Raw genomic sequence first — 18,095 nt, forward strand, 5'->3', positions numbered from 1 at the left:
TTTCATGAATAAATAAATAAAATCTTTAAAAAAAAAAAAAAAAAGAAAAGAAATAGGTAAAGATAGGATCTGCACAGTTTTTCCTAGGAGTCTATACTCAAAGCCATACGGTTTACATTAACCACTGTCACTGTTCCTACTGCTGAATAAATTGGAGGGTTACTTTTTGGAAACCACTTAGAAGAGGGGATCTGAACCTTGAAGTTTAATTGACATTTTGCTCACATATACAGACTCAGTAGCTCTGCAAACAATACCTAACTCTGTGATATCCAATTAAGACCCAACTGAATGCTTTAGTTGGATGAGGCAGATTATACCCAACAAACAAATAAATCTACAGAGTAAGACCACCAATTAATAAATAGATGCTCCCACTACAATCCTGTCATCTCTCACTACTAAAGCAAACTTATTAATGTCATTACAGAAAAAAAAAAAGAGTAGAATCTTCCTTTTGTGACAAAATTTCCTTCCAGGCTAGGGGACAACAAACTTCTTCAAGAACCAGAGAATAAGTGGGGAGTCTGGGTGGCTCAGTCAGTCAAGTGTCCGACTCTTAATTTCGGCTCAGGTCATGATCTCAGGGTGGTAAGATGGAGCCTCGTGTGGGGCTCCCTGCTGGGCATGGAACCTGCTTAAAATGCTCTCTCTCTCCCTCTGCCCCTCCCCCACGCTTGCTTATGCACACACTCTCTCTGTAAAAAAAAAATAAAATAAAAAAATAACAATAATAATAATAATAAAAAGAGCCAAAGAGGAACTATGTTAGGCTTTGTGAGCCAAAAGGACTCTGTTGCAACTACACAACTCTGCTAGTTGTAGTGCAAAAGCTGCCATAAATAATATGTAAACAAATTACTTCGGCCATGTTCCAATAACATGTTATCGACAAAAATAGGCAGGCTTCTACTTTAGGCAAACCTAGGAAAATATTTTTTAAATACAATTATTTGTTTCTCTTATATCATGGTATCTCCAGGATAAAACAGAGCCATTTAACTATCAAGTTTTCCTCAGTACTATATTACTATAGGAAAAAACAATGTTCATCTTGAATGATCATGGATTTTAGAGTATTCTTTACCCCCATGTAGCCCATAAATTATAAAGAAAGTGGATATAAAGCCATGTCAGATTGATCTTCTCCCTTACCTTAGAAAGTTTTCACACAGGTTTTTTAAAAGGTCTGTACTTATTTTGCTCTGCTTCCCAAATGTGGAGATAAATATGTTCCCTGACAACCTGACTTTCTGAGGCAGCACTCAATTTATTATTGCTCCTGGAGCACATTTTCCAAAACCTGACAAAAACATCCCTGAAGCCTTCGGAGGGGAAAAATAAACCCTCATCTCAGGCTGTGTAAGTTACCACCAAGTATAGCGATGAATAAAATAAGAATCAGGGTGCCTGGGTGGCTCAGTCGTTAAGTGTCTGCCTCCGGCTCAGGTCATGATCCCAGGGTCCTGGGATGGAGCCCCACATCGGGCTCCCTGCTCGGCGGGAGGCCTGCTTCTCCCTCTCCCCCTCCCCCTGCTTGTGTTCCCTCTCTCGCTGTGTCTCTCTCTGTCAAATAAAGAAATGAAATCTTAAATAAATAAATAAATAAATAAATAAATAAATAAATAAATAAAATAAGAATCAATCCTGATTCATGATTTTGGAACATCTTAAAAAGAGGCAGCTCAAAATCCAAAGGCCATGGCTTGGCAGAACTTAAACCACAGGAAATTAGTCAGGAAACAGAAAAGATATTAAATATTATTTTTATGTCACTTTTTTTTTATTTTAAAGAAGCCTATTATTGGAGATCTCCGAGTGGAACGGTATTAAGCTGGTGCTCAGTTACCTCTCCTAAAGCTGCTTCCTTCAAGTTACGTATAACAGAAAAACAAGACAAAACAAAACTAACAACTTGGAACATAAAAGCGGAGCCACTGTTGCCAGAAGGGCTTAGTTAAATGCACTTAGTTCCTGAGAGCACTGAGAGCACATTAGCCCTGATGGGTTTAGCAGATTGCTGACTTGAAAGCTCCTGTCCTTAAGGAAAAGATCTGGGACAGGTAACTTGATGTTTCTTGATGAGGAGTAGAGCCAAAACCAGTTTGTGTGAGAAGGAAAAAAGAATATCCACAGACAACTGAGGGAATTGCCCAGGAACAATGCAATCTTTTGTTCACTAATACTGTAAAAATTATAGACACTGCACAAATAAACTCCCTATACTCAAGGACCACCCTGCAGTAGATGCAAAAAAGCTACATACCTAACTATATACGAGGAGCTGATAAGATATATGTAGAAATACATAAAAATATTGGGTAACCACACCTGAGATTGGGGAGGGGTCAGGCTGGGGAAGACAGGAATATGTCCTAAAAAAAAAAAAAGTGGCATAAAAAAATACTTCCTGGGGAGAAAAAAGAGCTGGTCCTTGAAGAGATGAACAGATTTAGACAGGAAGAAATTATATTGTGAGGTGCCAAGAGAGGAAGAAGAAAGCCTTCTAGGCAGAAGAACGCAAGGAGTATAAAATGGCACAAAAGAGAAATAAATGGCATGCTCACAAAGTGGTTAAATGTGCCCGTGTACATAGAGGGGACACGGTGGGAGGCTTGCAGAATAATAATAGAAGCTGAATTAATTGAGGGCTAGCTTTGTGCCGGGGACTGTGCTAAGAGAATTTAATGGATTTAGACTTTAAAACAACCATGTAAATGAGTTGCTATTTTTAATCTGGTTTGAAAAAGAGAAAATTATGATTAAATAACTCAGCCAAAATCACACAACTAGTAAGTACTAAAGTCAGGATTTAACCCAGGCAGTTCTTAATCAATCTATTCCACATTGTGGCAGGTTAAGAAAAATTCTACAGACTTTTTTTTTTTTTTTCAGAGTGAGCACCAGGCCAAAGTGAATCTACAGCTTATTTAGAAGGAATAGAAGAGACACTGAATTATTTTGAGAAAGGATATGGGGAAATCAGAATCTTAAATACGAAAACTGATACGATAAAAAAAATATCAAGCAAGGGATGATTTGGAAATAAAAAGACCACGTAGTAGGCTAAGAGCAGAGTCAAGTGAAATTAAGGAGTCTAAAATTGCCTAGTATGGGTAAAATGGAAAAGGGCAAATGTGAGAGAGAACAATCAGGAAAGAGCAAGAGATAGAATGTGAGTCTGCTGATACAGAAGCTGAGAAGGTACTAGGAAGAAAAAACATTTCAAGATGACTGAGTCTGGAATTCTGGGAAGGAGAAATTTTAGAGGGATGAAGACAGATTCAGTTTTAATAATATTTTTGAGGAGTCAGTGCGATATATAGATAGAAAAGTCTAGTCGGCAGATGAAATTGGTTCACACATCCCTCTAATTCAACATGCATAAACTAAATCCATCAAGGCCCACAAAAGTAACAGCAAACCAGTGGCATTCTGCTCTAATTCTCTCCCAATTGATGCCAAGACACTGCCTCTCCCGTGAATGCCAGAAGCTTAGGGGTCAGGCTTGCCTCCTCTGTTACATTTCCTCCTCTACTCATATCCGGACTGTCATAAGCACTATCAATTTCACTTCATAAATATCACTCAGATTTATCTTTCTCTCCATTGACACCTTTACTGCTGTAATGCTGGCTAAACTTATCACTCGCCTTTATTACCAAGACGGCTTAGGGTAATGGCTTACCCAACTTTCATCTGGCCGACCTACCACTCACCCTATACACAGTACAGCCAGAGCAATCCCACCAAAAGATAATGCGGTCCACATATCCCCACCTACCTTTAATCATTATGACCAATGCTCTAAGGTTAAAGATAAAACAGTCTTGTGCCCCCGACTCCTCTTTAAATTCAGACATACCTACTCCAACCTCTATCAACTTCTTTCAGTCCTCAAGTTTGCTTGCAGTAATAGTCTTTTTACAAGCTTTTCTACTTTTTCTTCTTTTGCTACCAACTCATCCTTCTGACCTCAGTTTACAATCATTTCTTCATTAAGCTTTTCAAACCCTCTTGATGAGGACAAATAATACTGTTATATTTGGGCCATTCATTTCAGGTGCCATTTACAACTGATTTATATTGTTATCTGATTTGTTTTTCCTCCACTTCAACACCAACAATTCTCACTTCAGTCTACCTCAGTCTAACTTGTGCTCCACCATTCAACTGAAATTGCCCTTTTCCAGATCAACAAAGACCTAACATTCCCAATCCTGTGGTCAACCCATGGTCATTTTGCTCGTCCTCTCAGTAACAAGTGACATATTTCAACAGCCCTTTCTTACTGACTACGTACCTGGCATCCAGGGAAGTGTACATTCTCCTGGCTTTCTCCTGCTGTTCCCTCCTACTTACCTTTGCAGACTCCTCCACCCCTTCTCTAACCCACAAAATGTCGGTTTTCCCCAAGGCTCAGCATTGGACCTTCTTCTCTATCTACTCTCCATCCCTACATGATCTCTCCTGGTCCCAGGTCTATACACAACTCTCACATTTCCATCTCCAGCAACTTCTTTTTCATTTCAGCCTCATGTATTCAACTGCCTATTTAACAACACCTCTCAGATATGTTAAAAGGCATTTCAAGTGTAATATGTCCATGGAAGAATGGGACATATTTAATAAATCTAAAACAGTACATTATTTAAAATAGCACCCAATCTCTATCACTTCCTTTCCTATTGCCCTAACTTACTTTTCTTCATGGTGCTTATATAAAAACTATATTAAATATTTGTTACTTTCTATCTCCTCCATGAAAATATAAGTTTTTCCATGCACTCTTTTTACACTGCATTTCTGATGCCTAGGACAAAACCTGGCACCAGGTAGGTACTCAAAATATATTTATTAAATCAAATAATAAGTTACTAATATCAATCACTTGCACTAAGCTATAAAGTCTCTGGGGACAGAAACTATTTATGTGTTTAATTGTTTTCCAAGTGCCTGGCATATAGTGGTCATTGAATAATTTTTGACAGCTTGAATAAATTGAAATAACACTACAGGATTGCAGTCTTACCAATAACAAAGTAGGGTTTGCAAAAATGAGTGAAGCTATCAAAAATGGCAAATTCTAAAAAGAAGCTAAAGATAGCAAAAACTGATAAAAAGTAAATGCATTTGATAATTAGGAAATTATTAATGAATTTTAAGACCAATTTAAGTATAGGTGTATATGATGGCAAAGTTATAATTGGCTAAGGAATTAGTGGAAGGCACAGAGGTCCTGAGGGTAAGCATGATAGAGTAGATACTATTCCTAACACCTAGGTTTCCTTTGTTCCAAATGCCAGTGCTGAAATTTTCTGCACCATTATATCAACTTGGACTTCAATACCTATCTGCCATGCCCTTAAAGAGTCTATTTCTGTGGGGTATCTTAAATCCAAAGAACTGACCATCTTTATTTTTATCTCTGCGTGAATAAGGAGCCATACAACTGAAAGTTATGAGGAGAGGCCATTACTTAGAATGTTTCAAGGCTGGCATGTAGGTAGTGTTTGAGTCCTCTTATTTAAATACTGAAATTGGGAAGAAAAGTAAGTAAGAGCTGGTAACTGTAATATTTACTGGCCTGTTAGAATTTTTCTAAGCTTAATGACTTTTAAAACATTTAATAAGACTACATAGTTTGTATTGTGGTAGGTAAGATATGGGCAAAGAGGAACACCCTCCAATTGTAGAAACCAGGAAGTGCTGATGTTATGCAGGAAGTGGCCAGGAATCTACGAGCCAGCTCAGTAAAATCATTTTTAACATCATTCACTCTAAGCTGGTTAGACCAAAAAAGCTGGTGCAGGGTCCAGAAATGGCAAGATTTAGGGTCATGACTCAACTATGTTTGGCTTTCACTTTGATTTACAATTACACTGGCAAATAATTCTTGCAAAGAATAAACACAAGCTTAAGAATGCAAGTGAGTAGATGCTCCCTGAGGCTTTGTTTTATTCCACACAAGGGCATAGCCAAAGTTCAATACTACCAGAATCCCATGCAGAGGAAGGAATCCTCCCAGTCAGCACAGTACAAAATGTGGGATTGTGGTCTTTTATAACCATTTGAGTGTGGGGCCATACCAGCACACCAGCCCTCTTCCTTTTAGGGACAGCATTGCTGCACCATAGAGATGTATTCAAACTTCTGGGTTTTATTGTTTGTGCTTCATCAGGACAACCAAACTTCCAGTGCAACAGGCTTGGCTATGGCCTCCCACACACCCCATTTGGAAATTCTTCCTCACCCGTTAAGTAGATGGGAGAGGAAGCACATTTCACAAATCAGTACTCAGTTTAAGAAACAGAAGTACAGTGGTGCCTGGGTGGCTCAGTCAGTTAAGCATCTGCCTTTGGCTCAGGTCATGATCCCAGGGTCCTGGGATTGAGCCCTGTGTCAGGCTCCTTGCTCAGCAGGGAGTCTGCTTCTCCCTCCCTCTCTGCCCCTCTCCCCCACTCTCTCTCTCGCTCTCTCTCAAATAAATAAATAAATAAATAAATAAAATATTTTTTAAAAAAATAAAGAAACAGCAATGCATATCACCTAAGAGTGAATGAGCATTCTTTGGGTAGTAATAGGTCACCAATGTTTTGTTCATCATAAAAAACTGACAAACAAAAAAACAAGTCTTCACAGGAATCAATGAATTGTTTGTACTTAGTCTCTTGGCAATCAAAAACAGAGAGGAGAAGAAAAAGAGTCCTAAAATAAAAAAAATGAAATTCCACCCTGATCCTACAAAAACGAAAAGTGTGGAATGAGCAGAATCTGGACAACATAAGGCAAAAGGAAACTTGACCTCCAATGTCTTCAACCCAGACCTATCAAAGAAGTCATTTCTACAAACTGAAAATTAAGTTTTCAATTTTTTTTCCTGTTTGGCCTGGAATAAATATCATAGAGAATAAACTCCTTTCACGGCCAAAACCAATTAAAAAAAAAGGAAAAATCAAACACATATACATTAAAAATATGTCAGCTTATCAGAATTTACCCAATCATAAGCTCTGAGAGTGTCCCAGTCTGAAAGTCATTTCTTTCCACATGGTTTTCATTTCATTGTGAAGTTAGACTTTTTAATATCCCACAAATAAAATTAATTAGGGCACATACCATATTGTGTTCTTAGCAAAATGACTGAGTATACTTTTTTTAGGTCACAGCTAACCTTACTTATATTGCTTAGATAAAACTATATAGAAAAGAAATATCAGAAATCCAAAAGTTATTCCAAAGACAACCTAATTCTATAATTTCTAAAACTTCATATAAGTGAAGAACATATACTTATGAGGTAGACTAGTGTACTGCTGTGGACAAATCCACTTTGAAACGAAGGTTTGATATAAATCATGTTTTCCCCCTAAAAATGTTTTCCTTTATTTTATTAGTTGATATCTGATTCTGTGGAAAGAATGGAGGGAAGATAGGGCTATGGGAAAGTAAAAATCTGAGCAAGTGACCACCCACTCATGAATTACACCCAGAAATCATGATAAAAAACCTTTTATAAGCATTCATTCACACTCCTTATAGTAAGTATTGATAATAAGCATAATAAGTATTTGGCTGAGAAAAATATTTTCTTTCGGCTGTCATTGGTACATCATTGCTTAAATGAGACTCTGAGAAAGTGCCATAGCAGTGGGGAATATGGAATAGATTATTTTCTATTCTCTCCACATGTGTGACCTCTTAGCCTACTGTTTACTTCCAATAAAGCCCTCAAAGTCTCCATGTTGGTTCATGTCAGATACTGAAAATAACTCTGATCCTTCCACTTCTTTGACAACTGAATGCCAGTAATCAATTCACAGATTGTGTCACAAATAAAACAAGTGCCTAAATCTAACTTAAACTGCTAATATTGTAGAAATAAAGCACCAATTATTGCATTTGGTCAAATTAAGAATAACCTCGTTCTCTCAAAACAGAATAACATGATTGAATATTATTTCCAGAGTAAGCAAATATATTTTTTACTACTGTGTATGAAGAGGAAAACATGCTAAAGGACAGGCCCTTGTTCCGAATCAATGCAAACTATACTGAGAAATGGACAGAGAGGAGGTAAGAAACAGTAGAGTATTTCAGAGAACAGAGATGGTCACTTACCGCTCTAACAGAGTAAACGGAAAGAGAAAAACAATGATGACCCAGGGAAATTCTTTATGAGATGATTCATCACCTTCAATCAAGAAAGAGGCATTTTCAAGGTTCACTTGTTCACTCGGTGTTTTTGTTTTTGTTTTTGCTTTCTTTGTTTTCTTTGGTACCTGCTTTATACCAGGTACTGTTGTAATCACAGAAGAAAACAAAGAATCAGAGCACAGTGAGAATGAAAGTAAAGTAAGAAAGGAGTACTGATAGAAAGGATATTTTACGTAGCTTAATGTCAAAGAAACATTGGATCGGAAGAGAATACAGTGGCAATAGATATTCTTGAAAAGATAAAGAGGGGCCTTGTTATGAAACTTTGTCTAAAGGCTGGGGTATGGGAAGGGGGCGTAGTGGGGAGAAAGGTGGATATAATTGTGAATATTAATAATTTTTAATTAAAATCTAAATTTAATTAAAATGTTTAAATGCCAATACCAAAAATAAAAGTAAATGGCACAAAGAGGAAGAGGGAAACAAGACCTAAGTCCTTCTTTTCTTAAGGAAACACCAAGTACATGTGTGGCAGAGCTTTAAGAGAAGGCTCCTAGGGACAACGGAAAGGTAAATAAAACATGTGCACCTTGAAGTATTACCAGGGTCAGACTGAGATGGGAGATCACAAATTTATTATGACACCAGTTTTCACAGCTTTGTGATTTTTCAATAGCATTGAAGTGAAAAAGCAAAGCCAAACTGCTCAGTTGAGAAAGGGTAAGGATTTTGCCAGATGTAAAATGGAAGGAAAAGAGTTCAAAGAAATCAAGATTTGGGCAAAAGGACTATTTAAATGGCCGGGATAGCAAGGAGATTGTGAATGAGTTGAGTCATGAAGAGAACAAGGTGTGTCAAGGCACTGGAGAATGGTGGGAGGTGAAGACAATAGGTGATTAATGTTTTGTAATTCATGATTTTAAAGATGAGAAGCTTCAGATATCAAGATTCAGAATAGAGTCATTGACCAATGGTTAGCATGGAATGGAGTGGAATGCCAATGAAGGTAAGGTGGTTAAGAATTTCTGTAGGCTATTAATTGACTTGTCAACCTATGTACTTTAAAATCAATCATAATGATAATAGGAGATAAGATAAAGGAAAATTTTCATCCAAATTTTTCTAAATCTGAAGAAGTGATAAAGAAGATGACATGATACTGAGAGATTAGGTGATGACAATATAAAAGGCAAAATGAAGTAGAACAATACATCTTGGATGAGCTCTCTATTTTTCAATGCCACATCACCAGCTGCTGAAAGGAATCACGTATTCAGGTAAACCGTTAATCGTTGTAAAGTCATGACCATCTACTCAAATGCCCCTTCCCCCAATATCACCCAGATCCTAGCAAATGTCTCTGGTCAATAACTTCTTCAACCCTGTCTGAAAACTTCTAACTCTCCGCTTTGTTCAAATTCTGCCAAGAGAATTTAAATTCCAAAATTATCCTCAATTTAGCACTACAAAGCCTATCTACCTATTCAGATTGCTCCCTTCTCTCCCTCATTCCCTCTTTCTCTATAGAAGGTATTACTGCTGGTCAAAGTCAACTCATACTCCATGTCTTGGAACCTATTCAATTCCATATTTTTAGGTACCCATCAAACATCCCCTTACTTTTTGAAATTTTGCTATGTTTTTGTTTTTGTTTTTGTTTTTGTAATCCATGTCCTGATGCTTGAGGATATAACTGGTGGACTGAAAGCCGTGGGTACCAAAGACATGGTGTGGAAGGGGGCTGGAGCCCTTTCTCTCTGCCTCAATACATAATGGGGGCAGGGACCACACACCATTTGACCCCCACCAAGAAAAGAAGGAAGGAGAGTACACTTTTTTCTTTTCTTTTCTTTCTTCCTTTCTTTTTTTTTTTTTTTTTTTGAGAGACAGAGTGTGTGCACGAGGCAGGGGGAGGGGCAGAGGAAGAGGGAAAGAGAGCATCTTAAGCAGGCTCCAAGCCCAACACAGAGCTCCAAGCCCCACACAGGCTGGATCATGACCCTCAGATCATGACCTGAACCAAAATAAAGAGCCTACATTTAAGCGACTGAGGCATCCAGGCAACCCAAGGAGAACACACTTTCTAATCATTTGGACTTCTCATAGATATTTAGACATGCTTAAAAAAATCCATCTTAGAAAAGCTCCTTCAAACTTCCATTATTCTCCAGAAACAATTTTTTTTTTCAAACCTTCATACACAAACTTTTTCAATGAGTCACTCCCTGTCTCCATTTCCTGAGCTCCTACTCACTCCTTCACACATTTTCACCTGGGTTTCACCCCAGTCACCATGGCAACACATCTTTAGCTAAAATCACCAATGATCTCCTTGTGTTCAAATCCAATGGATATTTTTCATTTCTTATCTCAACCTCTCAGCAACATCTGGCAGTGATGATTACTTTGTCTTTCTTATAAGATGTTCTTCCCTAGTCTTTGGAATACCACAGATTTCTGCTATTGTTTTCCTCCTCTGTGACAGTTCATTTTCACTCTTAATATTCCAATATACTCTAAAGATATTAAAATTCATCAAGATTTGTTCCTAAATTATCTTTTTCTCACTCTACATTCTTTTCCCAGGGATTCACATCTACTTCAAAGAAATCAATTACAATCTGTATCACCAAATTTATATCTTCTTCCCAGTTTGCTCTCCCATCTCTTTATTCACGTTAGCCAACTAGTCACTCAAGAGTTATGCTTGGATGAATGAAAAGAGTACGGTTTTCACATGAGAGTAAAATAATCATGATTTCTAAATACATCTTTGTAAGTGTTTTTATTGTCCTTTTTTTTTGACTACCTTCCCTCAAGACCCGACTCATTCTAAATTATCTGTAATGAATTTCTTATTCTCTTACTCTCATCTCCTATAGCAGCCTACTCTGTGCTTCCTGCCCATCTCTCTTCTAGCACTGCCCATAACCCATGGTGTTATAATTTCTACATCCGTGTGTCTTCCTCTAACCCTCAATTTAAGAGCTACTTAATGTCAGGCCCAGGTTCTAGTCATAATTTTCTTTCCAGAACCTAGTACTCCTACGTATGAGAGATGCTCAAAAGTTTTTAAATGAATAACTGAATGCCAAGAGACCAGTAAATTGTGATCTGAGGTTTTCAAAGAGATATTAATAGATGTTCCCAAAAGAAGGGATTCTGTGATCAAATAAGGTCAGGGAAAATTGGACTAAATCCCACTCCTAGAGATTCTGACATACACTTGCATCCGAAGAACTGTTGAGAAGTCCTTAAAATAGAAAACTATTTAATTTTGTTTAATGTTTAGATACGGAAACCTTTCTTGCCCTTTTCCTCTTTTAACACACATAATAGCATTCCTCAAACAATTTTTCCTTATGTCTTAACATAGTTTGGATTTTGATGCATTAGGAACAGCAAAAGAAATGTTAAAAAAACAGCGTGTATGCATTCTCTTTATCCAGGATGCTCCCCAAAGTAAGACATAGGTGTTAATTCCAATATAGCTTTGACACTTAGTAGTGGAGAAAAAGTTTTGATCAATATCGTACTCCCATACTACTGACATATACACCAAATCTTTTTTTTCCTTAAAGATTTTTATTTATTCGAGAGTGCACACACACACACACACAAGAAAGAAAGAGAGAGAGAGAGAGAGAGAGAGAGCACAGAGGGAAAGGGAGAAGCAGGCTGAGTAAGGAGCCCAGTGTGGGGTTGGATACCAGGACCTGTATCATGACCTGAGCCAAAGGCTTAACTGACTGAACCACCCAGGACCCCGACATATACACCAAATCTAAAAGAATATTACTGCTTTCTTTTTTTATAAAGTTTCTAATTTTAAGAATTAGAAAACACTGTCTAACCATAAAGAATAGCAATATTATTACAGTCACATTGAAACCATTGTTTTGTTTTGTTTTGCTTTGAAAGCGTTCTTACAAAGATAATACAGCTACCTGAACACTAAATGTACCACCAAGCAGTTATGCAAGTAGCTTGAATGATAAAAGCATTAGTAGTTCTAAAATACAATTTCCACATGAAGGTCAAAATCCTTTACCACTTCACCTTCACTATGTAGTGTGATGGAGTTTGGAGTACATTCAAAAAACCAGGAACCCAAACACAACAATACTCCTGCTCTGAATAGCTGTTATGCTATGCTTTCTTCAGTGGGTGACAGGGAAGGAACCTCTATTTGCCAAACAGAAAGTTCTGACATATGGGGTGGCAAATAACATTATGTAACGATAAAGCACCCATCCTGGTAACCAGAACTCTTATTAAGAACAACAGGATAGCAAAGTGACTCATCAGCTGGTGTGCTCTGTTTCAATTCTAGTAATTTGGGACAAGTGTGGGGAAGTTACAAGTTGTTTATGTGCAACCCAAAATGACAGCAACACAAGTTACTAAGCAACATTAAGTCCTTGCATTTTTCTAATCTTCAAAAGCTGCCACAAGCTGAATAATCCTGTAATATAAAGGTAAGGGGAATAGCAATGTGGGAGTCATGTTTCTGACTGAATGAAATGTTTTGCTCAATAATTCTAAAATTCTGATTCCCCATGAGTTCATCTGTCTTGGTTTTAGGATTACTTCAGGTAATCCTCCTCTGCTCACTGTCAGCACCAGAAACTTGTTCTATAATGAAAAAAAGGATAATGGAGGGCAGGTGTGTGGAAGTGGTTCCTATGAGTCTTGAAACCGGTTTGTTCCCCAGTCAATAGGACCTCTGTTCTTCTCTATTTCAGCTCTTTGTCTCTTTCATAGGGCTTATTACAACAACAACAATAAATCGTGTATATGCTTCCTCGTTCGGGTGTGTGTGCTTCTGTCTGTCTTTGTCTTTCACTGAAGTACCTTGAGTTTTGTGGGAATTTGCCCCTTATCTTACTCTTTCCTTTCCTGAGCCTGGCACATTGCCTGAAACAAAGTAGCCCATCGATAACTAAAGAATGAAATCAAATAAAGCACAGGATCATGGTGTCAGTAGTTCTGTTTCTTAAGGTACAAGTTTTAATAACTGTGTTTATTCATAGGAACCTTCAAATTTCCCAGAAGTAGCCAAGCGTTACTTGGGATCCCTAAAATACAATGTTAAGAAAAGCAGGCAAGCGAGAATTCCCCAGTCTTTATTTCTCTTCATTAAGTAACCAGCGAAGGGATTCCTTGGTCAAAGGCCCAGGAAAAAAAAAAAAAAAAAAAAAGTTTCGTTACATTCTCTGTCTCAGCAGAACAAGTTGCTGAATAAACTACAAACTCATCTTTTGTGCTTGAAGCTCTGTTTTCAGGTCAAGGATCCTGAAATGCTCTTCCACAGGACCTCCATTTCTTCCTCCTTTCCAGTTCATATGATTCAAAGGGAGGCAATCTAGGCAATAACAGATTTCCTCACACCAGGGATCATCTTTTTCCCAGTCTGCATAGGTACAAATAGGAGAAGAGTTGATATAGACGAAAACAGAATATCGGTTTATACATTAAATGGATGATGGCTGTGACTACCTCTTGAGACGGTCAGAGGAAGACAAATGAAAGGCCTCACATCATGGTGATAGCCAAAGGGAAGAGAAGTGACATGGCTAAGGGCTGATTGTGTGCCCGCCACTCTCCTGGAAGTATTTGCATGTGTTCTCTAATTTATCCTTGTTACCAGTTACCATTTTTTTTAATAATTCAATAAAAACCTTTTGGGCAAAATAGTAAGTAGAGATGACCCTATAAAGATGTTTACTATAACATTTAATAAGCTTTAGGAGTCTCGTATTTTATTAATATAAAACTAGAATGAAAACAGCTTTTAGATTTTACTTAGAACATTTTCTTTGCTATTGGCACTTTACTTTTTACCTGAAACAACACCCTAAATAAATAGAAAATACTAAATAGCTATTATTTCTGGGTATTTATTATGTTCCTTCCGTTCTAAGCCTCTTATACACATGATTAAATCACATAATTCTATGAAGTGGATATCATGTTCATTATCCCTATTTTACAAAGAGAAATGTAAACCAGAGAATTTAAGTTACTTGCTCAAAGTCACCCAAATAGTAAAGATTTGAGCACAGGCAATTTGAAGGCAAAGAATAAATATTAACCCCTGTATCGCAGTGCCTAAGAAGGAAATGATGAAATTCAAACGAGCATCTGTGCATACTGAGAAATTTTACATGGAGTTGATTTCTCCACACCTTTAACCACAATTCCATCATCACGAAGATGCTACAAAGAAAAAGAAATATTATAAAGGAAGGCCCAGCTATGTCACTGGGTTACTCTCATCCTGAGATAACTTTATTGATGGAACTCCAGAGGGATCTTAAATAGCTACCACACATCTCCACATCTCATCACTGCTGTTCTTCCCCTGGTTATAACTGCATATTTGACAACTGATTTGCATGGATTAGAAAGAGAATAAAGTGGGAAAAAAAGAGTAAAAAAGAATTATTTGACCAAAGATGATACTTTTAATAAAAATACTGTATTTGGAAAGCCCTATAGCCTTGCCCATCCAGTTCACATTGTTATAATGTTTGAATACTTAATGAAAGAAATTTACATATCATTCATAACTAAAATCCAAATTATCCCATAAACTGAAAATGCTTCTTTGGGGGAGGGAGAGTAGGGATTGATTTTCCCACCATTATCCATTTTTTCATTTTCCTCTGGTGGTAGTCAACTTTCTAATGTCTGTTCCTGATAGGACTCAATATTTATTAGCCATGACTAAATCAAAATCTTCTCAGGACTTTTCCTCAAAGAAAATGAGAATTCAAGAAACAATTTTTCAAAAGCACCATTTCACAACTTCATTCTACTGGCCGACAAAAGCAAAACATCTTTGATGAGCCATTTATTCTAATACTTGCTTTTCCCCCCCTCAAGATACATTAGTACCAGAAATTAGGTATTGTTACAAATTTCAATATTGGAGTCTGGAATAGCCATCTGTCATATTCTAAAATATTGTCTCCTACATTCTAAATATGCAATACCACAGGGGGTGGTAAATATCTTTTGAGTTATTTTATACAAATTATGAGTTCACCCAATTAAAATATACTATCTGGCTCAGACCATGTAACTTGCATTTGAAAGACCATTCTCTAGTCTTTTGGGGGGTAAAAACTATGGAATTGGAACTACGGATCCCTCAGGGAACTGAATTAGAGCACTGAATTCAGTATTTTTTGAGTTTTACTATTGTATTAGACATAACGCTCAGCACTAACATTCCAAAGATAAATAAGGCTTGGTTTCCTTCCTCAATGCAGAAAATAGATTATTTCAGTCCTCTGTGGCATATTCAATAATAAAGGCAAGCACGAGTTGCAGTGGAACCACAGAAAAGGACAGTTGGGCTAGTGGTAGACTCCAAATAGAATCCTGGAAGGTTGTGATGCTAGAGCAAAAGCCTAAAGATCCATCATAAGGTGAAACACTAATGGAGTAAGGACAGAGGAATCCGGGTGTCAAGAAAGAAATTACAGAGACAGGTGTAAGCAGAAACAAAAGAGGTAAACAAATATCATGAATTGTAGAGGGTTATAAAAAGCCAGTAAGAGTTAATAAGTAGACTTGGAGCCTTTGGGTTAAAAGCATGGGCTCTAGAGACAGATTTCTGGTTCATACCCCAGCTCCAAAACTACTAATTTCAAACTGTGGGTAAGTCCTTTATCCCTCTTGATGCCTCAGTTTGTTCCTCTATAAAATGGAATGCAGATGATAATAGGATTATCCTATAAGGGTATTGTCAAGATTAAAATGCAAGATGCTTATACAAGCAACTGGTACGTGGCAAGCACTCAACAAAAGTTCCTGTCATTATTTTTAAACTGTAAGGGGAAAAGAGCCAAAACACCACATTCAAAAATCAACCCCTGAAGTTAATTGTCCTAACTCTATTCCTAACCTCAACCTGCAGTGTCACAAGTGACAAGAGACATGACTAAGAATCAGCCCTGACAATGTAAATGTATTTGCAAAGCTCCGTCAAAGTTCATCAACTTTCCTTATGGAGCAGATATATTTATACTCTGATTTTGAAGGTAATAACTTTTGTGCTCCTTGCTCTGTAGTGATTGGCATATTGCCAATAAAAAATAACAGAGTCAAGGACATTGTGTTTCAAACTTACAAGGCAATACAGATTCCCTGTTCAAGACAAATCCTTCATTTCAAATTGTTGACTCAGATAATACTTAAAAAAGAATTCCAGCTGTTTAAATTTAGCATGCTGAGAAAGACCAATCTTAAAATATTGTTTGGCGTTATGCCCGTAACATTTTCATTTTATTCCTTGTTAGTGTTTGTCTTCTGTGATAAGAAGACAAGTGACAGTAATCACGTTATTCTCCTTAACACTTCAGATTTTACCTACATGAACCATTTTGTTTTTATCCTCACCAGTTAAAGATGGCCTTTCATTTCCTGGCAAATTTTCAGAAAGTGATTATGCAAGAACCAGTGATATTTCCACACACTGTTTTACCTCTTTGGTCATCATCAGGCCTTTCAGCCCCCACTTTCCTTTGAATCACTTTTACTCTTTAAAAAAAAAGTGTAAAGGAGATTATCTGAAGATAAGCCTAATCTAATTTTTATATTTAGACCTTACAACTACTTAAAGAGATGGTTTAAATCTGTGCTTTATCTATCCATCCCACATGCGGTCCAAAGAGTTTGTTTTTAGCACCCCTCAGGACGCAGTATCTGGACAATTCCTCATACCAGTCTCCCACCATGATAAGCCTCCTCTTATTTCCCTTTTATCCCTCTTGGTTTTTGGGTCTTTCAACTTCTCTCCTCCCATATTAACTCCATCATTTTCCTTCCTGACAAAGATGTCCCCAGCCTCATTCTCATGTTTCATGAAGCCAGAGAAGAACACTGAAATTGGAATAGTTGAGTATGCCATGTTTGGATTTGGGGTCAATTCAAGTTTTAATTTGGATAGATCCAGTCTTGGGTAGCAGTAGAGCAGGGAGTTTTCTCCTGATTGTTATGTTTTCTCAAGCACTCTCAACGTACTTCACCTATAAATCGACAAGCTCACTCCACTAGAACATGGTAGAGCACCACTTTAATAAAACAAAAGGGCAAAGTGATTTAGAGTTAATCCTAGCCCACCATTTACTATAAATATGTTGCTTTAGGTAATCTGCCTATTTGCTCTGTGATTTAGTTTCTTATAAAGGGGAGAAAATGCCATCTCTCCTGTAGCTATTATCCCATAAATGAGAAGACATTTGCAAACCACTTAACCTAGTACCTGCCATTTGTGTACTCACAATAACTGTGAACAATTCATGTACTGTATGGTGAATAAATCATACATGCAAATAAACCAAAGAGCTATCAAGGGGTTGAAACTACTTCATAATTAATACCTAAAGGTGACCCAATACGTAGGATTCTTGCTTGTGGTCAGATTTTGTATTGGTGTTTTAAAAGAGAGAGAAAATGTCATGAATGGGAGAGAAGCAATAGGAAGAGGTTTCAAACTTTTGCCTAGATCTTCCTCCAGGCAGATGCTCCTAGGCTAGAAGTATTACCCTTAAGAGAATATTGCAACAGCATCATGCATACATAAGTACAGTTCTGTTCCTGAGGCCAGCCAGGGGAAGAAGCATCCAGTAAAGGATATTCTTAATATGTCATCTCCACCCTATATATCAACATCATAGTCACTATTAGCAGGCCCAATTAGACTGAGAGACCAGCAGCTATCTTTGGCTTGTCTGGCTACAACTCTTCCTTCTTTCCGTAGTGTGCAAGGGAAGCATGAGTCATAGGATACTTGCCTAGTTCAGACACTTTTCCCAGCAAAACTTACCAATGGTTTAAACTTTAAAATAATGGCTTTATTTCAAAAATAGTTTTGAAAATCTTCTCACACATAACATGAGGTGTACCATGAGGCTTATAGTGAGGTC

General features: G+C 37.3%; 1 protein-coding gene and 1 non-coding gene across 9 annotated transcripts in view; both read right to left on the reverse strand.

Annotated features, from left to right (window-relative positions):
- DGKB (diacylglycerol kinase beta) overlaps positions 1–18,095 on the reverse strand; it is a 714,841-nt gene that overhangs the window by 694,162 nt on the left and 2,584 nt on the right. The window lies entirely within an intron of this gene.
- On the reverse strand, positions 9,825–9,977 carry LOC113912089. The gene has a single exon (XR_003516709.1). It is a non-coding gene; the product is annotated as a small nucleolar RNA SNORA57 (small nucleolar RNA).

The sequence above is a fragment of the Zalophus californianus genome, chromosome 12 (assembly GCF_009762305.2).
Source record: "Zalophus californianus isolate mZalCal1 chromosome 12, mZalCal1.pri.v2, whole genome shotgun sequence".
Taxonomy (NCBI): Eukaryota; Metazoa; Chordata; class Mammalia; order Carnivora; family Otariidae; genus Zalophus; species Zalophus californianus.